We start from the raw sequence: 22,058 nt of genomic DNA, 5'->3' as shown, positions 1-22,058 counted from the left end.
AGCATCTTCCTAGACCCCTTTAGTTGAGAACTATACCAACCATTGCACTTAGACTTTAAGCTTCCAACCATAAGGAACCTTGATTGGCATTTCCACCCACTACTCAATTTCATTTTGTTCTTAACCCCACAAAGAGCTCTAAGTTGCCCATCCGTCTCAATCAAACCATATTCAAGTGGGAAAGTAAAGATTAGAGATAAGGAGTTTACCCACTTGAATGTTATGTTAGATGGGGACTTAGGAAGGGACATCTCCAATGGTCTTGTAAGTTCCATTCCCTTGTGCTCTTCTTTGACTACCTCCACCTCTTGGCAAGCTTTTTCAACTTCAATTCTTTGCCCACCAACTTCTTCCACACATTCTTCATTGGTGGAGCTTGCCTCTTGATCACCCTCTTCCAATCTTTCATCATTCACACTATGCCTTGGAGGTTGCGCATTATCCTCATCAACATCAAATTCAAGCTCATTGGAAGAAGGTTCAACAACTTCCACAAAATCATCAAAAATGTCACTTGGTGTGGAAGTGCTCTCAAGTTTGAAATTCACCTCTTGTTCAGCTTCCTCTAACTCTTCAACCACTTCTTCTTCTTTAACAATCTCTCCCTCCTCCACTTGTTGCAAAATATACCCCATCTCCTTGTCCTCATATTGAGATTCTAAAATCTCCTTCATGCTACTTTCTTCGGTTGATTTCTCATATTCATCCGTGGAGATGCTTTGCTTGTTGCATGAGTCCCATGAGTCCAAGTTGGCTTTAATTTTGGAAAGGTTAGCCTCAATAGCTTCATAATTCTTTCTTTGGGCTTCTTCTTGCTCCTTTTGATGGATTATTGCTTGAAGCCGATCCATTTCTTCCTTGAGACGATCCGTTTGCTCTTGGATGGATGGATATGGGTGTTCTTCCATGGAGGGTTGTGGTGGTAAGGGAAATTCATTATGTGGTTGAAAGTTATCATACATGGGAGGTGATTCATCTTGGTAATAGTATAGAGGTGGTGGTTCTTGAGGGTATTAGTGGTGGAATTGGGGTGGTTCTTCATATGGTTCATATGGTTCACAAGGTGGTTGGTATGGTGGATATGGGTTGGGATCGTATGGAGGTGTTTGGTGATATGAGGCTTGTGAGTATAATGGTTCAAAATTATGTTGAGAGGGTGGTTCATAGGCATGTGGTGGTGGTTGTTAACAATCATAATAAGGGTCACCACATCCATTAGATTGATATGCATTAAGATTGGAATTATACCATAAGAATCCGGAGGTTGTTGTTGCCAAGAAGGTTGATCAATCCCTTGAGGCTCCTCCCACCTTTGATTGTTCCATCCATGATGCACATCCTCATTGTAGTTCCCATTTCCTACAACATAAATTGAACCAAACTCATAGCCAAAGTGATGAGAATTCATAGTAACAAACAAAAACAAAAACTAACAAAAATAAGCAACAAGGTCCTAAGCCTAACAAAAACTAACAAATAAGCAAAAGGCAAACATATTCACAATATTCACAATAGCCAATAACATAACACCATTGCAACTCCCCAGCAACGGCGCCATTTTGATAACGAGTTTTGTCGTGTCGGTTTAGAATTTCTTCTTATAGAAAGAATTACTTCGTTGTAAGCATAGTTCTAAACCAACAAACAATTCCCACGTAACCCTAATAAGAATTAACCAAAGTATTTGAACTCCGGGTCGTCTAACAAGGAATTGCAATGAAGTGCTCAATTATTGGCTATAAAGGGGGTAAGGGGGTTGGTTTTATATTTTTTTACAAGAAAGTAAATGGCAAGAAAAATTAAATGACAAGAAGGTAAAATGACAAGAGCTAAATAAAATAAAGGAAAAGAACTCTTGGCTAAGACATAGGTAATTGAGATCACCATCCTTGTCTACAAACCAAATATTGATAATTATGAGAGGCCAACCCATTAAGTCTACTTCCAAAAGCCTTAAGTACGTAATATCTACTCTTAGGCTTGAAGTACGTCAAATAGGCTTGATCACATCAACCCATAAGTCCCAACCTACCTACTAATTAGATTAGTAGTGGGTTGGCATCAATGAGTATCAAATTGATCACCAAGGGTTCTCAAATTACCAAATCATTGAGACCCAATGACTCAAGGTCACTCAATTCCTTTAGCCTAGGCCAAGAGTAAAGAGAACTACTCTAGAACTAAAGGAAACATTATATCAAACACTTAGTGTGCAAGAAAAGTAAACATTATAAAATGTAAGAATTAAAGGAACCCATGACCAACATAAGCAAGAAATCAATAATAGCAACTAAGATCAACATAAAAGAACATGGAAACATAAAAATTGCATTAAAGAAAATCAAGATCCAACAATGTCCATCAACATAAAAGAGAGTAAAATAAGAAATTAACAAGAGAAACTACAAGATCAAAGACAATAGAACACTAAAACATAAAGAGAATTGAAATCAAAACAAGAATTAAAAGAGAAATTTGAGAGTGATTATCATAACTCTATCCTAATTTCTATCCTAAATCTAGAGAGAGGAGAGAGCTTCTCTCTCTAGAATTCTATCCTAAAACATGATGAAAACTAAAACTATGACTACTTGATTCATTCTCCCTCCAATCCTTGGGTTCAATAGCATCAGAAATGGGTTGGATTGGGCCCAAAATGAGCTGCAAAATCACTGGGGGCGATTTCATTAAAGTGGGCTACGGAAAGCATCGGCGCGCGCGTGCAAAGTGCGCGTGCGCGCCCATATGCGTCAGAAAACATATAGCAAATGTTATATCACTTTGAAGCCCCAGATGTTAGCTTTCCAACGCAACTAGAACCGCCTAATTTGGACCTCTGTAGCTCAAGTTATGGTCATTTGTGTGCGAAGAGGTCAGGCTTGACAGCTTTTCGGTTCCTTCATTTCTTCATGAGTTCTCCCACTTTGCATGCTTTTCTCTTCACTTCTTCTATCCAATACTTGCCTTATGAACCTGAAATTACTTAAAAAATATATCAAGGCATCGAATAGAATTAAAATGAATTAAAATCACCAATTTTAGGGCCTAAAAAGCATGTTTTCACATTTAAGCACAAATCAAGGGAGAATTGCAAAACCATGCTATTTCATTGAATAAATGTGAGAAAAGGTGACAAAATCGGGGTTTATCACCAGCCCCGCCGTGCCGTGCCCCCTACCACCACGCTGCCCTCACAGCACCCCCCTCCTCCCTCCCCTTCTTCTTCCCTCTTCCTTCCCCTCTCCCCTCCTCCCTCCACGACCCCAGCCCCATACCGGAGCCGCCCCAGTACCGTCACCACCATAGAGACACCTACTGCACATCCGTCCAGAGATGACCCTTCTTCACACCCAGCTTGATTAAGCATCGAGGGCGATGCTATTATTTAAGTGTGGGGAGGTCACCATCTCTGGCGAACTTTATTTTGGTGAACCACTTTCAGACTCTCTTTTATCCTATTTTGTTTATTTTCTATATTTTATTTTATTTTATCTTATTTTATTTATCTTTCAGTACTTGCACATTTTTTTTGCTGTATTTTTACTTTATTTTTGCATCTTGCACTTTGGTTTATATATATATATATATATATATATATATATCTTAGATATTTAGTTAGTTTGCACTTTTAGCTTATTAAGTTGTGATATAGAAAATATAGATTAATTAGTTTAGTTTACCCTTTTAGCATATGATAATTTGGTTTAATTTAAAATAAAAAGAGTAAACTAGAAACTTTAGTATAACAGAATCACAACAATCCACACACCTTATATATATATATAGCAATAAATGTTGGTTAATTGACAACATTTTTCATGGAAAATACTAAAGTTTATAAAAGCCATTCTAAGATTCACATTTAGTTGAATGGAAACTCTTGATTTCTACTTGCATGACATACATAACTGATAAATGGTTTTTGAGCCAGAGAACACACAACCCGTGAGTTTTTAAGCTTAATTGTATGGCTATATTCAACCATAAATTTCATTTCTGTGTGTTTTGCACTTCTTTTCTATGGTTGTAATCTTAACTTTGTTTCAATCTATATGTCCAATATAGTTTGTAGATATATACATGCATGTGATTGAGGCCATTGCTTGTTTTGCTCACTTATCCCAAATAAGAATACCTCCAACATCACCCTTGTTAGTCCCCTTGAGCTTTTTTAATCCCCTTTTGTTCTATAACCACATCACTAGCTTTAAGCAGAAAAAAAATTAAAAATCCCAAGTTGAATCCTTGGTTAGCTTAAGATAGAGATTGTGTATCCACTAAGTGTAGGGAAACATGGGAACATGGGTTGATAGGAAAGGATTAAATTAGTAAAATAATCAGAAATTTGGGAGCATGCTCATGTGAAACAAATTTAAATTAAAATAACATGTGTATTGATATATGTTGTGTTTATGTTTTAAAAAAAATCCCTTTTAATTACATAAATAAATAAGGCGACAAAATTACCCCAATAATAAGTTTAGTAAAGAAATCAATGCACATGAGGTAAAATCAAAATAAAGTTGGTATATGAGTATGTAATAAGAAAGTGAAAAAATTGGGAAGACCAGGATAAGTTTAAATTTTTATAGAGAATGTATATGTTAGGTGAGATCTTAGACTAATCAGGGATTCAACTTATAGCTCACTTAGCCTTATATATATCCTCACCTTTACCTTGGCCTCATTACAACCTTCAAAAAGACCTCATGATGTTTGTATGTATGCATTAGATATTTGTTGATTGGTTAGATGAAGAACAAAGTTTTAGAAAGCATGAATAGAAAAGAATAGAGTGATTAACCCCAAACACTGAGTGACTAGAGAGTAAACACAAAATTCAGTGAGGGTTTAATAGCTCATCTCTATATATCCCTGTTTAATTGTTAATTGTCTTGCAAGTTTGTGAATTCCTTTGACTCAACTCAATGGTGAAAGTGCTTTAACATGATTTAGGCTTGGCTATGCATATGTGATTCCTTGAAAATATCAATCAAATTAACCACATGTAAGCTCTGTATATATAGGTGGATGATAATTAGAATTGCATGATTCATTTTAGGTAGCTTGCATTTAGAATAGATTGCATTGCATAAGATTCCACCATTCTACCTTCACTTTTTTCTCTTGGATTTAGCATGAGGACATACTATTGTTTATGTGTGGGGAGGTTGATAAACCCCTATTTTATGATTCATCTTGTGCTCAAATTGAGTGTTTTTATCAATTCTTCACCCACTTATTCATATGAATTGCATGGTTTTACTTTCCCTTCCTTATTTTATAATATATGTGAAAACATATTTCCAATTCTTTAAAAATATTAATTTTAATTATCCTTTATTACCATTCGATGCGTGATCTGTGTGTTAAGTATTTTCAGGCTTCATAGGGCAGGAATAACTTAGAGGACAGAAAGGAAACATACAAAAATGGAAGGAAAGCACAAAAATGGAGTTCTGAAGAAAAGGCAGCGACGCGAACATATGGACGACGTGGACGCGTGCCTAGCGCAAAATGGCAGCGAAGCGTACGCATGGATGACGCGGACATGTGCTTTGAGCATAACGCAAATGACGCGTACGCATGACTGACGCGTACACGTGACCAGGAAAAACTCCAAACGATGCGAACGCGTGACCCACGCGTACGCGTGACGGACGCCACGTACAAGAATATGCAGAAAATGCCCTCAATGATATCTGGGCCCCTTTCGGCCTAGATCCAAGCCCAGAAGCACGGAATAGATGCCAGAGAATGGGGGAATCGAAGAGGATGATAGAGAGAACATGGAGAATTCACAATTTTAGGTTTAGATGTAGTTTTAGAGAAAGAGGCTCTCTCCTCTCTCTTAGGATTAGGATTTAGGATTAGGATTTGGGATTTCTATTATGATTAGGCTACTTCTCTTTAATCACAGGTTCAATATTCCTTTAATTAATGTTTCTCTTCTACTTTTATTTATTCTAATGATTTTACTTGTATTTGACTTATGTTGCCAAAGTGGCTTATGAACCTTCTCATGTTAGATTTGAATATTCTATTTAATGCATATTGAGGTATTTCAGATTTAAGATTACTTTCTTCAAATTTATGCTATTAATGCTTTTAATTTAATTTATATTTTTCTTTTTTTAGTTTTGGTTAAGTAATTGGTAACACTTGAGTTGTCAAACTCAGCAGTTGATTGAGATTTGGGAATTGCTGATTGATTTGGATCGCTCTAAAGCTAGTCTTTCCACAGGAGTTGACTAGGACTTGAGGATCAAATTAATTAGTCCACTTGACTTTCCTTTATTTAGTAAGGGTTAACTAAGTGGGAGCAACAAACAATTCTCATCACACCTGATAAGGATAAATAGGATAGAATTTCCAGCTCTTATACCTTGCCAAGAGATTCTCTTAATTATTAATTTATTTTCCTTGCCATTTAAATTACTTGTTCCCTATTTCAAAAACCCAAAAATACACCTTTTTCCATAACCAATAATAAATCATACCTCCCTGCAATTCCTTGAGAGACGACCCGAGGTTTCAATACATCGGTTATCAATTTAATTGGGTTTGCTTAAGTGACAAACAAGTTTTTTTGTATGAAAGGATTATTGCTTGGTTTAGAAACTATACTTGCAACGAGAATTTATTGTGAGTTCTAAACCATCAATCTTCCGATCATCAGAGAGGAAGCATGAAAGGCTTCTCTCAATACAGAGTCAAACAGAGCCCCCACACTCAACTTCTAAGTTTGGTGTTAGGAGGCCACCATTAAGCTCTGAGTCTCTGTGAAGCCCACTAAGAGCTCACTGTCAAGCTATTAACATTAAAGAAGCGCTTATCGGGAGGCAACCCAATGTTATTTAATTATATTTATTTTATACATTTGTTTTTCATTGTTATTTTATGTTTTCTTTAGGTTGATGATCATGTGAAGTGATAAAAATAGTTGCAAAAATAAAGAAAAATCAAAAACAGCATCAAAAATAGCACACCCTGGAGGACAGGCTTACTGGCATTTAAACGCCAGTAAGGATAGCATTCTGGATGTTAAACGCCAAAATGGGCAGCATTCTGGGCATTCAGAAAAACGCCCATTAAAGAAGGAATCCTGGCTTTTAACGCCAGCCAAGGTATCTGGCTGGGCGTTAAACGCCCAAAATGGCAGTCAAGTGGGCGTTAAACGCCAGAATAGATAGCATTCTGGGAGTTTAACGCCAGGATGACACAAGGGAGGTAATTTTGTTTCCAATTCGGTTTTTTCAATTTTTCATGTTTTAATTCATAATTTTTTGCATCAAACATATTTTAAACTTTCATCTTTCAATTTCTATTTTAAAAAATTAATAATCTTTCCAATTCTTTTTAATTCTCTTTTTAATTCTTTTAAAACGTTTTCAAGACTTACATATCTTTTCAAATTCTTTTCAACTCTCTTTCTTTTATACATTAATATGTTTTCAAAATTAATTGCATCACTCTTCTTCTACTCCCTTCTATCTTATTTTGCTCGAGGACGAGCAAAGCTTTTAAGTTTGGTGTGGAAAAGCTCAGTTTTTTGTTTTTCCATAACCATTAATGGCACCTAAGGCCGGAGAAACCTCTAGGAAGAGGAAAGGGAAGGTAGTTGCTTCCAACTCTGAGTTATGAGAGATGGAGAAATTCATCTCAAAATCCCATCACTAGAAAGAGGATGGAGCAAACAAGAGAGCCCACTCATGGACCTCAACAACAGCACTCTATTATCCTCCATAAAATCAGAGAGGACCAAAAGGCCATGAAAGAGGAGCAACAAAGGCAAGGAAGAGATATTAAAGAGCTAAAGCACTCCATGGGATCTTCAAGAAGAAGAACTAGCCGCCATCACTAAGGTGGACCTGTTCTTTAATTTCCTTGTTCTTATTTTTCTGTTTTTCGAATTCTATGCTTTATGTTCTATCTATGTTTGTGTTTTTATTACATGATCATTAGTGTCTAATATCTATGTCTTAAAGCTATGAATGTCCTATGAATCCATTACATTTCTTAAATAAAAAATTTGCTTTTATTTGCAAAAGAACAAGAAGTAAATGAATTTTGAATTTTATCTTGAAATTAGTTTAATTATTTTGATGTGGTGGCAATACTCTTTGTTTTCTGAATGAATGCTTGAACAGTGCATATTTTTGATATTGTTGTTTATGAATGTTAAAATTGTTGGCTCTTGAAAGAATAATGAAAAAGGAGAAATGTTATTGATAATCTGAAAAATCATAAAATTGATTCTTGAAGCAAGAAAAAGCAGTGAACACAAAGCTTGCAAAAAAAAAGGCGAAAAAAATAAAGAAAAAGAGAAAAAAAAGAAAGAAAAAGAAAAAGCAAGCAGAAAAAGCCAATAGCCCTTTAAACCAAAAGGCAAGGGTAAAAAGGATCCAAGGCTTTGAGCATTAATGGATAGGAGGGCCCAAAGGAATAAAATCCTGGCCTAAGTGGCTAAACCAAGCTGTCCCTAACCATGTGCTTGTGGCGTGAAGGTGTCAAGTGAAAAGCTTGAGACTGAGCGGTTAAAGCCGTGGTCCAAAGAAAAAAGAGTGTGCTTAAGAACTCTGGGCACCTCTAACTGGGGACTCTAGCAAAGCTGAGTCACAATCTGAAAAAGTTCACCCAGTTATGTGTCTGTGGCATTTATGTATCCGGTGGTAATACTGAAAAACAAAATGCTTAGGGTCACGGCCAAGACTCATAAAATAGCTGTGTTCAAGAATCAACATATTGAACTAAGAGAATCAATAACACTATCTGAATTCTAAGTTCCTATGGATGCCAATCATTCTGAACTTCAAAGGATAAAGTAAGATGCCAAAACTGTTCAGAAGCGAAAAGGCTACAAGTTCCGCTCATCTAATTAAAGCTAACCTTCATTGATAAGTTTGGAATTTATTGTATTTTCTCTTCTTTTTATCCTATTTTATTTTTAGTTGCTTGGGGACAAGCAACAATTTATGTTTGGTGTTGTGATGAGCGGATAATTTATACCCTTTTTGGCATTGTTTTTACATAGTTTTTAGTATGTTTTAGTTACTTTTTATGATATTTTTATTAGTTTTTATTCAAAAATCACATTTCTGGACTTTACTAAGATTTTGTGTGTTTTTCTATAATTTCAGGTTTTTCTGGCTGAAATTGAGGGACCTGAGCAAAAATCTGATTCAGAGGCTGAAAAAGGACTGCAGATGCTCTTGGATTCTGACACTCCTGCACTCGAAGTAGATTTTCTGGAGCTACAGAAGCTCAATTGGAGTGCTCTTAATTGCGTTGGAAAGTAGACATCTTGGGCTTTCCAGCAATATATAATAGTGTATACTTTGTTCGAGATTTGATGGCCCAGACTGGCGTTCAAAGCCAGCCTAAAACTTCCTGGCGTAAAACGCCCAAACTGGCACCAGAATTGGAGTTAAACGCCAAAACTGGCACCCAAGCTGGTATTTAACTCCAGGAACAGCATATGCACGTGTAAAGCTCAATGCTCAGCCCAAGAAAATACCAAGTGGGCTCCGAAAGTAGATTTCTGCACTATCTGCACTTAGTTACTCATTTTCTGTAAACCTAGGTTAGTAGTTTAGTATAAATAGCACTTTTTACCATTGTACACGTTTGGAGGCTGGCTTCACGGCTATGCCTAGACCTCTTTTCACTTATGTATTTTCTACGGTGGAGTTTCTACATCCCATATATTAAGGTGTGGAGCTCTACTGTTCTTCATGAATTAATGCAAGTACTATTGTTTTCCTTTCAATTCACGCCAACTTCTTCTCCAGTATATACTCTCGTACTTAATTCAGTTAAGTCAGAATGAAGGGGTGGTGCACGAAATTGTGATGTCCAGGCTCGAACAATCCCTGGCAACGTGAGCAACTTGGTACGCGTAATCGTGATTACACTTTAATTATGTAAAATTCATGGCTCTTTCTTTCCCTGGTAATGGCGCCAAGAACATGATGCCAATACCATGGTTCACAACTTTGATACAACTAACCAGCAAGTGCACTGGGTCGTCCAAGTAATACCTTACGTGAGTAAGGGTCGAATCCCACGGAGATTGTTGGTATGAAGCAAGCTATGGTCACCTTGCAAATCTCAGTTAGGCAGATATAAATGGATAATGGTGTTTTTGAATTTAATATAATAAAATAGGGATAGAAATACTTATGTAATTCATTGGTGATAATTTCAGATAAGCGAATGGAGATGCTTTCGTTCCTCTGAACCTCTGCTTTCCTGCTATCTTCATCCAATCAGTCTTACTCCTTTCCATGGCTGGCTTTATGCAAGGGCATCACCGTTGTCAGTGGCTACATCCCCTCCTCTCAGTGAAAAATATGCTCACATGCTCTGTCACAGTACGGCTAATCATCTGTCGGTTCTCGATCATGCTGGAATAGGATTCACCCTCCTTTTGCGTCTGTCAATAACGCCCAGCACTCGCGAGTTTGAAGCTCGTCACAGTCATTCAATCATTGAATCCTACTCGGAATACCACAGACAAGGTTTAGACTTTACGGATTCTCTTGAATGCCGCCATCATTCTAGCTTACGCCACGAAGATTCTGGTTAGGAGATCTAAGAGATATTCATTCTAGCTTAATTCATGTAGAACAGAAGTGTTTGTCAGGCACGCGTTCATAAGGGAGAAGGATGATGAGCGTCACACATAATCATCACCTTCATCACGTTCTTGGGTGCGAATGGATATCTTAGAAGCGAAATAAGATGAATTGAATAGAAAACAGTAGTACTTTGCATTAATCTTTGAGGAACAGCAGAGCTCCACACCTTAATCTATGGAGTGTAGAAACTCTACCGTTAAAAATACATAAGTGAAAGTCCAGGCATGGCCGAGAGGCCAGCCCTCAATTGTGATCTAAGATAGCATACAACTGATCAAAGATACCAAATACAATAGTAAAAGGTCCTATTTATAATAAACTAGTCACTAGGGTTTACATGAGTAAGTAATTGATGCATAAATCCACTTCCGGGGCCCACTTGGTGTGTGTTTGGGCTGAGCTAAAGTGTTGCACGTGTAGAGGTCCTTCTTGGAGTTGAACGCCAGTATTTGTGCCAGTTTGGGCGTTCAACTCTGGTTTTGGCTCCTTTTCTGGCGCTGGACGCCAGATTTGGGTAGAAAGCTGGTGTTGAACGCCAGTTTACGTCGTCTATTCTTGGCCAAAGTATGGACTATTATATATTTCTGGAAAGCCCTAGATGTCTACTTTCCAACTCAATTGGAAGCGCGCCATTTTGAGTTCTGTATCTCCAGAAAATCTACTTTGAGTGCAGGGAGGTCAGAATCCAACAGCATCAGCAGTCCTTCTTCAACCTCTGAATCTGATTTTTGCTCAAGTCCCTCAATTTCAGTCAGAAAATACCTGAAATCACAGAAAAACACACAAACTCATAGTAAAGTCCAGAAATGTGAATTTAACATAAAAACTAATGAAAACATCCCTAAAAGTAACTAGATCCTACTAAAAACATACTAAAAACAATGTCAAAAAGCGTATAAATTATCCGCTCATCACAACACCAAACTTAAATTGTTGCTTGTCCCCAAGCAACTGAAAATCAAATAGGATAAAAAGAAGAGAATATACTATAAATTCCAAACTATCAATGAAACAGAGCTTCAATCATAGGAGCGGGACTTATAGCTTTTTGCCTCTTGAATAGTTTTGGCATCTCACTTTATCCATTGAGGTTCAGAATGATTGGCATCTATAGGAACTAAGAGTTCAGATAGTGTTATTGATTCTCCTAGTTCAGTATGATGATTCTTGAACACAGCTTCTTTATGAGTCTTGGCCGTGGCCCTAAGCACTTTGTTTTCCAGTATTACCACCGGATACATAAATGCCACAGACACATAATTGGGTGAACCTTTTCAGATTGTGACTCAGCTTTGCTAAAGTCCCCAATTAGAGGTGTCCAGGGTTCTTAAGCACACTCTTTTTTTGCTTTGGACCTTGACTTTAACCGCTCAGTCTCAAGTTTTCACTTGACACCTACACGCCACAAGCACATGGTTAGGGACAGCTTGGTTTAGCCGCTTAGACCAGGATTTTATTCCTTTAGGCCCTCCTATCCACTGATGCTCAAAGTCTTGGGATCCTTTTTATTTGCCCTTGCCTTTTGGTTTTAAGGGTTATTGGCTTTTTGCTCTTGCCTTTTGGTTTTAAGAGCTTTGGCTTTATCTGCTTGCTTTTTCTTTTTCTTTCTATTTTTTTTTCGCCTAATTTTTTTTTTCTGCAAGCTTTGTTCTTTGCTGCTTTTTCTTGCTTCAAGAATTATTTTTATGATTTTTTAGATTATCAAATAACATGTCTCCTAGTCATCATTCTTTCAAGAGCCAACATATTTAACATTCTTAAACAACAACTTCAAAAGACATATGCACTGTTCAAGCATACATTCAGAAAACAAGAAGCATTGTCACCACATCAATATAATTAAGCTAAGTTCAAGGATAAATTCGAAACTCATGTACTTTTTGTTCTTTTGAATTAAAACATTTTTCATTTAAGAGAGGTGATGGATTCATAAGACATTCATAACTTTAAGACATAGTTACTAACTACTAATGATCATGTAATGAAGACACAAACATAGATAAGCACATAACATAGAAAACGAAAAACAGAAGAAATAAGAACAAGGAATGAATCCACCTTAGTGATGGTGGCGTTTCCTTCTTGAGGAACCAATGATGTCCTTGAGCTCTTCTATGTCTCTTCCTTGTCTTTGTTGCTCCTCCCTCATTGCTTTTTGATCTTCTCTTATTTCATGGAGCATGATGGAGTGCTCTTGATGTTCCACCCTTAGTTGCTTCCAATAATTGTGTGGAAGAAAATGTATCCCCTGAGGTATCTCAGGGATCTCTTGATTTGCAGTCAAATGTTCTACCACTGAGCTATAGACCCTTGATGGAAGCTTTTGTCTTCCCTTTCCTCTTTCTAGAGGTTTCTCTGGCCTTAGGTGCCATCAACGGTTATGGAAAAAAATAAAAAAGCTATGCTTTTACCACACCAAACTTAGAATGTTGCTCGCCCTCGAGCAAAAGAAGAAAGAATAGAAGAAGAAGAAGAAGATATGAAGGAGATGGAGGGAGGTGTATATTCGGCCATATGGGTGGGATTGGGTGGGAAAGAGATGTTGAATTTTGAAGGTAAGTGGGTGTATGGATGTGAGTGGTAAAGGGTTAATAGGGAAGAATGTTTATTGGGAATAGAGGATGATTGAGAAGAGAGAAGAGAGTGAGTGGAGGTAGGTGGGGATCCTGTGGGGTCCACAGATCCTGAGGTGATTCTTTGGGGTACACAGATCTTGAGGTGTCAAGGCATTTACATCCCTGCACCAATTTAGGCATGCAAAATGCCTTTGCACACAACTCTGGGCGTTCAGCGCCAGGTTGGTGCCCATTTTGGGCGTTCAACGCCCAATTGCTGCCTTTTCTGGCGTTGAACGCCAGAACCATGCTTGTTCTGGGCGTTCAGCGCCAGGATGTTGCCCATTTTGGGCGTTCAGCGCCAGAACCATGCTCTGTTCTGGCGCTGAACGCCAGACAGATGCTCCTCCAGGGTGTGATTTTTCTTCTGCTATTTTTGATTCCGTTTTTAATTTTTATATTTATTTTGTGACTCCACATGATCATGAACCTACAAAGACATATAACTAAGAAAAATATAGTTAGATAAATAAAAATTGGGTTGCCTCCCATCAAGCGCTTCTTTAATGTCAATAGCTTGACAGTGGGCTCTCATGGAGCTTCTCAGATGTGCAGAGCTTTGTTGAGACTCTCCAACACCAAACTTAGAGTTTGGATATGGGAGTTCAATACCAAACTTAAAGTTTGGTTGTGGCCTCCCAACACCAAACTTAGAGTTTGACTGTGGGGGCTCTGGTTGACTCTGCTTTGAGAGAAGCTTTTTCTGCTTCCTTTCCATGGTTGCAGAGGGAGATCCTTGAGTTTTGAACACAAGGGAGTGATGCGCATAAACTTGTTATGCCACGATTTAGGAAATTGCACGATCGGCAAAATTCCTTCCGGCAAGTGCACCGGTTATCGTCAAGTAAAAACTCACAATAGAGTGAGGTCGAATCCCACAAGTATTGGTTGAGTGAGCAATTCGGATTAGAAGTGTGTTCTAGTTGAGCGGAATCAAAATTTAGATGAGAATTGCGGAATGTAAAATTGGCGGGAAACGTAAATGACAAGAAATTGAAATGGCGGAATCTTAAATTGCATGAAGTAAAGAGCAGAAGCTAAATTGCTGAAATTAAAAGGGAATGGGGGTGATTGCATGAATTTAATTGCAGAATGTAAAGAGAAAGTGGAAATCAGAAATGGGGAATTCATTGGGTTATAGGAGATATTGAGATCTCCGAATCAAAACATGTTTATCTCTTCCTCAACCAATGCGTTCATTTAATTTTGCTTGGCAATCTTATATGATTGGATCCCAATCCCTTGGCTCACCAATTCTCTCTAAAAACAAACAAATTCCCAATCCCTTGGTTTAAATGTTCATAAGAAGAGATGATGCTCGATCACTGATTATACCACACAGTTTCATGAACCACAATTTGGTAGGATTACATGTCACAATATCCATCCAAACCCCAATCCAATTCACTGTGAGAAAGCTTCTATAGCATGAATCCTCCATTCCTTTCCCAAGGTTCCGAAGGATTCCAATTATGAGTAGTTTCTTTCCCAAGACAACTACCCAATGGAATTAGATCGAGAAGCTTTCTAACAAAATTCAAGAGAAAAGATTGAAGAAGAAGATAAACTATTATTGATTCATTGAATTACAATAGAGCTCCCTAACCCAATGAAAGGGGGTTTAGTGAATCATAGCTCTGAATTCAATTACAAAGATATGAAAACTAGCCAAAATGAAGATAAAAGTCCCTTCCTAACTTAAATTCCATCCTATTTATACACTTTCTATATTGAGCTTCTGTTGTGTTTCTTGGGCTTTGAGGCCTCTCCCTGCTTTCCTTTTGCCTTGGGTTTATGATCCATAATCTTGATGAGGCTGCTGATCCAAATTCTGTAACATTCATTGAGCCAACTTAGTGATAATCAAATAATGACACATGACTCAACAAATTGAAATTTCAGACTCATCAATCCTTCAGGCCCAATCCCATAAACCATGATATTCAATTGGGTTTCATACCAGAGTAAGTTTAAGTTAATGTTTGTGCTCAAATACTAACTTAAACCGCAATATTTTTGGCCCAGAAACCTTTTCCAAGAGTGGCGTTTAAGTTGCAGTTTAAGCTTAAACTGCAGCTTAAACGCCAGACACTTCCAGTGATGCCTTTTGTGGAAGCACGTTTAAGCTTCAGTTTTAGGTTAAACTGAAGCTTAAACGTGGAAATGGAAGAAGGCAGCCCTGGAGGGTCACTTAGTCGAACACGTTTAAGCTTCAGTTTAAGGTTAAACTGAAGCTTAAACGTGGAGATAGGAAAGGCAGCCCTGGAGGTCGAACACGTTTAAGCTCCAGTTTAAGGTTAAACTGGAGCTTAAACGTGGAAGAGGGGAAAGAGCAACCCTGGAGGAGAAAACTTGGTCGAACACGTTTAAGCTCCAGTTTAAGGTTAAACTGGAGCTTAAACGTGGAATGCTCCTGGTGCCTTTCTTCCTTCTGGCGTTTAACCTCCAGTTTAAGGTTAAACTGGAGGTTAAACGTGAAAATGCTTCTTTGGTGAGAGTTTGTGTCGAACACGTTTAAGCTCCAGTTTGAGGTTAAACTGGAGCTTAAACGTGGAATTGCTCCCATGGTGAATTTCCCACTTCTGGCGTTTAACCTCCAGTTTAAGGTTAAACTGGAGGTTAAACGTGGAAATGCTTCTTTGGTGAGACTTTCATTCTGGCGTTTAACCTCCAGTTTAAGGTTAAACTGGAGGTTAAACTTCAGTTCCAGCATTTCTTAGCCTTCATGATTCTGGCGTTTAAGCTCCAGTTTAAGCTTAAACTGGAACTTAAACTCCACATGTGATATTCAAGCTTCCTTTATTGGTTTTGTTGCTTCCTTGCCTAGCCTCTTCTTCCCTAAAATCATCCAAACAATTGCATCAATGTCTTGCAAAATTTCATGAGAAATCTTCCATTCATAGCATGCAAGTAATATAACTAAAAACTCATGGAATTTGCATCAAAATCATACTGTTTGGATGGTTCATTGCTTTGTTATTCATTTAACCATTCTTGGTTACTTTAAGCTCAAGAAAATGCATAAAACCACTAAAACTAACAGAAAAATGCTAGTGAAACTAGCCTAAGATGCCTTGGCATCACAACACCAAACTTAATACTTGCTTGTCCCTAAGCAAGTCCTGAGTTATTTGAGAAAAAAGCATGAACAGAAAGCAATCCCATTGGCTATATTAGTAAGCACTTTAAGTTCATCAGAAGGGTTTTATGCAGAAAGTTGCAGCATCACTTTTTCATTCTTATCAGGTAAGATTATCACTTTTTCATTGCATCCATCAAACACTGCTATGGCCTCTTGTTACTCTTATGTCCTTGGCACTTTTCTCTTCTTTGTTTTTCTTTTCTTTTTCTTAGAGCTTCTTTGCTCCTTGTTTGCTTAGTGTCATGTGTTGCACCAGCCTTTGGCATTTTCTTTTTCTTATCAGTGCACTACACATATCCACTCCAGGCATTTTAGTTCACATTTCTTCTTGAGACATTGGTGCCCAGCACCTCTTTGTGTGACTAAATGTTTTGTATTTAGGTTGCTCTTGATAATGGACTTTTGGTTGATAATCCCGGGTTAGTTAACCCAAGTTACCAAGTGTTGAAACACTCCTCAGAAGTTCAAACCACAGGCATTTGTCTCAGAAGTTCAAACCATTGGTGCCTAGCTTATTTTCTCAATTTTTTTTTTTTTTTTTGCTTTTTGGTTGCCCTTTTTCAGTGGCTCTTTCTTCTTCTTTTTTCTTTCTTCTTCATGGCCAAAGATATTTATTCATCAAGATCCATAGACAGTTTTCAATTTCTACACAAAAAATGATAATTCTACACTCTATTTCCAGTGATCTGACTTAGACAATCAAGCATGCATACCACCACTTAATTCTACTTGATTTGTCACTAATTGAGCCAAGTTACTTTTGTTCAAACTTTTCTTTTATTTTTGGAAACAGAACAAGCATGGCAAGCATTTGATTAAGAAGGTGAAGTTATATCCAAACATCAAGGCATTCACTTTATTCAAAGCACTAAACAGACAAACATACTAGAAACTTTACATTCCAGACAGATTCAACAATTTCAGTTTATACCAGAACAAGCATGCTTTTGTTTACCCATTTTAAAGAAATGTCAAGGAACAACACCACCTTGTGAAATTTCTTGTTTTCTCTTTGTTGCCAGGAACAATTTGATTTCTCCTTCTTCTCCTAGTTGTTGCTTCATGTTCTTTCTAAAATCCTTGTTTCCTTTCCTGCTAAGAGTGATGAAGTTGCTTGCTTCTCAAGCACTTGAGTGGTTAGCTCAACTATGTATGGGCAAGTGTCTGAGTCTTAAGTTGGTGTGTGAACACCAAACTTAGTCTCCTACTTACTTCTCTGTTCTTTGAATCCTTGAATTCTCCTTGGAATGAAGTTGCTGCTAAGGATTTTAAGCATTTCTGTGATTGCTTAGAATGGTTGTTCCTTTCATATAATTCAAAGGTTGTTGTGTTCAGTTGAGCTTAATGGTGGAACACCAAACTTAGAGTCACACATTCCCCTTTGAATTATTGATCCACGAATTCATTGTTTGGTGTGAAACACCAAACTTAATTCTTTGCAATGCACAGAAACTACTTCACCTTTTTATTGAAACAAATAAAAGAAACAGCAAGGGAGTATTACCTCAGGTTGGGTTGCCTCCCAACAAGCGCTTCTTTAACGTCATTAGCTTGACGGTCAGCTGCCTCAGTTGAGGTGATATTTAACCTTGTCCTTCTCCTCCACATCTCCCAAGTAATGTTTGAGTCTTTGACCATTCACCGTGAAGGTTCGTTGTGACTTTTCTTCCATGATTTCTATTTGTCCATATTGGGAGACTTTGGTGACCAGGAATGGTCCAGACCACCTTGATTTTAGCTTCCCTGGAAAATGGCAAGCTTTTCCATATACTAGTTGGTAAGGAGACATTCCAATTGGTGTTTTGAAAGCTGTCCTATATGCCCAAAGAGCATCATCTAGCTTAATCGACCAGTCCTTCCTTGAAGTTCCCACAGTCTTTTCCAGGATTCTTTTCCAGTCAATCCTTGGTGAACTCCTCCTCTGCCACTTCCTTTGTTGTTTCCTCAAAGGTTTCTTGTACTGCAATGTCCACTACATCCACCCTCATGCATTCCTTTAGTGATTCTGATGGATAGCTCATTGCCTTGAATACGTTAAACACCAATTGCTCATCATGTAGTCTAAGAGTGAGCTCACCCTTTTGGACATCTATGATGGCTCCTGCAGTAGCCAGGAAGGGTCTTCCCAGAATTATTGAAGCTTCGGCTTCTTCCTCCATATCTAATACCACAAAATCGGCAGGGAATATGAAATCTCCCACTTTTACCAACAAATCCTCAACTATCCCATGAGGGAATTTAAAGGTTCGGTCTGCCAATTGGAGGGCCATTCTTGTTGGTCTGGCTTCCTCAATCTCCATTCTTCTCATCATTGTTAGAGACATCAAATTGATACTGGCCCCTAAGTCACACAAGGCCTTCTCCACCATGACTTCTCCTATGATGCAGGGGATTTGAAAACTGCCTGGATCCTTCAGTTTCTGAGGCAATTTGTGTTGAATGATGGCACTGCATTCTTCAGTCAACAACACAGTTTCCTCATTTCTCCAGCTTCTCTTTTTGGTCATTAATTCCTTTAAGAATTTTGCATAGAGTGGCATTTGCTCTATTGCCTCAGCAAACGGGATGTTGATTTGAAGCTTCTTGAAAATTTCCAAAAATCTGGAGAATTGGCCATCCTTTTCACCTTTCATCAAACGTTGAGGATATGGTGCTTTGGGTTTATACGGCTTCAGGACCTCTTTTTCTTTTTCTCTTGTTGCAGACGGTGTAAAGGATTGTCCCTGTTCCTTGTCTCTCACATTTTCCTTTGCTTCATCCTCTGTGGGTTCACTTGAGATCTCCTTCAGCTTTTTTCCACTTCTGAGGGTTATGGCTTTACATTCTTCCCTTGCAATAGCCTTGGCAGCATGAGAAACACTTGGCCCAGGGATTTGCTTATACAAATACCCAATTTGATTTTCTAACTTCTCGATGGCAGCTCCTTGGTTTTGCAAGTTGGAAATTACTTCTTCCTTAAAAGCTTTCAATTCGGTTATGTCTTGACCCATGGTTGCAAGCATTCCTTCTATCCTGTTTAATTGATCTTGAAATTGTTGGTTCGGATTAGGTTGGGTAGGTCGATTATTTTGGCCTTGATATGATGGTTGGGAGTAAGTGTTTTGTGTGGCTTGGTATGATCTTTGGTTGGAGTTTTGGTATGTGGAATTGTTATGTTGGTTATGGTTGTAAGGTTTGTGGTTTTGTGGTTGGGTTTGTTGGTTCCCCCACCCAAAGTTTGGGTGGTTTTTCCATCCTGGATTGTAAGGGTTGGAATGTGGATCATATGATTGCCTTTGTTGATTTCCTACATAATTGGCCTCTTCCCAATCACCTCCTTCAGTGCTTTCTTCCTCTTGCTCTTGTGTGTGTATTGCAGCCACTTGCTTTGTTTCTAATTTCCTGGTGAGCTCTGCTAGTTGCTTGGCAAACACCTTGTTTTGGGCTAGAATTGTATCAACATGGTTCAGCTCCATGACTCCCTTAGTGTTGTGTCTCTCTGATGCATAGTAGTACTCATTCTCAGCCACTGTTTCAATCACTTCAATGGCTTCTTCCACAGTCTTTTTCCTGTTCAATGAACCTCCTGATGAATGGTCCACAGCCTTCCTTGATTCATAAGAAAGTCCATCATAGAAAATGTGCAATTGCACCCAGTCATGGAACATGTCTGGTGGGCATTTTCTTGTCAAATCCTTGAATCTCTCCCATGCCTCGTAGAGAGTTTCACCATCTTGTTGTCTAAAAGTCTGAACCTCAGATCGAAGCCTATTGACCTTTTGTGGGGGGTAGAAACGTGCCAGAAACTTGCTTTCCACCTCGTCCCATGTTGTTAGGCTCCCCCTTGGGAATGATTCCAGCCACTTAGCTGCCTTGTCCCTAAGTGAAAATGGGAACAAAAGCAGTTTATAGGCATCTTCCTGGACTCCATTGGACTTCACAGTGTCGCAAATTCTCAGGAATTTTGTGAGGTGTTGGTTTGGATCTTCATTAGCACTCCCACCAAATGAACAATGATTCTCCACAAGTGATATTAGCTGTGGTTTGAGCTCAAAATTGTTGGCCTGAATGGGTGGTTTCTGAATGCTGCTACCACAATTCCCAGAGGTTGGGTTTATGTATGAACTAAGAACCCTCCTCTCAGGAATGGCATTGTTTCCATCAGCTCTCTCATGGTTGTGAACTTCTCTATCCATGTTGAGATCTAGAGCTTCCTCAAAATTGTCCTCAGATTCTCCTTCAGATTCTTCTTCTCCCAGTACTCTCTTCCCTCTTGCTTCCCTTCTAAGTCTATGAAGGGTCCTCTCTGGTTCGGTATATGGAGGAGTTGATGTCTCTCCTCTCCTACCTGTCATACAAGAACACAGCACAGGCACCAAACAAGTGAAATACTCTTGGTTAATGGAAGAGTATGGTCAGAGCAGTTGAGGAATTAATTCAAACAGTTAGTGAGTCAGTGAGTTAGTTGCTTGAATTTAAAGGCATAAATAAAGAAAGCATGTAACAGAGTGCAGAAATTAAAATTCAACAAGTAACTTGAACAGAATTAACAAAGCAAGAAAAATGCTCAATCTAGTTAACTTCCAATTTGAGAATTGTCAATCGAAAACCAATCCCCGGCAAACGGCACCATAAACTTGATGCGCATAAACTTGTTATGCCACGATTTAGGAAATTGCACGATCGGCAAAATTCCTTCCGGCAAGTGCACCGGTTAACGTCAAGTAAAAACTCACAATAGAGTGAGGTCGAATCACACAAGGATTGGTTGAGTGAGCAATTCGGATTAGAAGTGTGTTCTAGTTGAGCGGAATCAAAATTTAGATGAGAATTGCGGAATGTAAAATTGGCGGGAAACGTAAATGACAAGAAATTGAAATGGCGGAATCTTAAATTGCATGAAGTAAAGAGCAGAAGCTAAATTGCTGAAATTAAAAGGGAATGGGGGTGATTGCATGAATTTAATTGCAGAATGTAAAGAGAAAGTGGAAATCAGAAATGGGGAATTCATTGGGTTATAGGAGATATTGAGATCTCCGAATCAAAACATGTTTATCTCTTCCTCAACCAATGCGTTCATTTAATTTTGCTTGGCAATCTTATATGATTGGATCCCAATCCCTTGGCTCACCAATTCTCTCTAAAAACAAACAAATTCCCAATCCCTTGGTTTAAATGTTCATAAGAAGAGATGATGCTCGATCACTGATTATACCACACAGTTTCATGAACCACAATTTGGTAGGATTACATGTCACAATATCCATCCAAACCCCAATCCAATTCACTGTGAGAAAGCTTCTCTAGCATGAATCCTCCATTCCTTTCCCAAGGTTCCGAAGGATTCCAATTATGGGTAGTTTCTTTCCCAAGACAACTACCCAATGGAATTAGATCGAGAAGCTTTCTAACAAAATTCAAGAGAAAAGATTGAAGAAGAAGATAAACTATTATTGATTCATTGAATTACAATAGAGCTCCCTAACCCAATGAAAGGGGGTTTAGTGAATCATAGCTCTGAATTCAATTACAAAGATATGAAAACTAGCCAAAATGAAGATAAAAGTCCCTTCCTAACTTAAATTCTATCCTATTTATACACTTTCTATATTGAGCTTCTGTTGTGTTTCTTGGGCTTTGAGGCCTCTCCCTGCTTTCCTTTTGCCTTGGGTTTATGATCCA

General features: G+C 38.2%; 1 non-coding gene across 1 annotated transcript; it reads left to right on the top strand.

Moving 5' to 3' along the window:
• Positions 1–20,042: 20,042 nt before the first annotated feature.
• LOC112759878 (small nucleolar RNA R71) lies at positions 20,043–20,146 on the top strand. Its single transcript, XR_003180343.1, has one exon. It is a non-coding gene; the product is annotated as a small nucleolar RNA R71 (small nucleolar RNA).
• Positions 20,147–22,058: the final 1,912 nt, after the last annotated feature.

The sequence above is a fragment of the Arachis hypogaea genome, chromosome 16 (assembly GCF_003086295.3).
Source record: "Arachis hypogaea cultivar Tifrunner chromosome 16, arahy.Tifrunner.gnm2.J5K5, whole genome shotgun sequence".
Lineage (NCBI taxonomy): Eukaryota > Viridiplantae > Streptophyta > Magnoliopsida > Fabales > Fabaceae > Arachis > Arachis hypogaea.
This window is presented reverse-complemented; position numbering and strand designations above follow the sequence as displayed.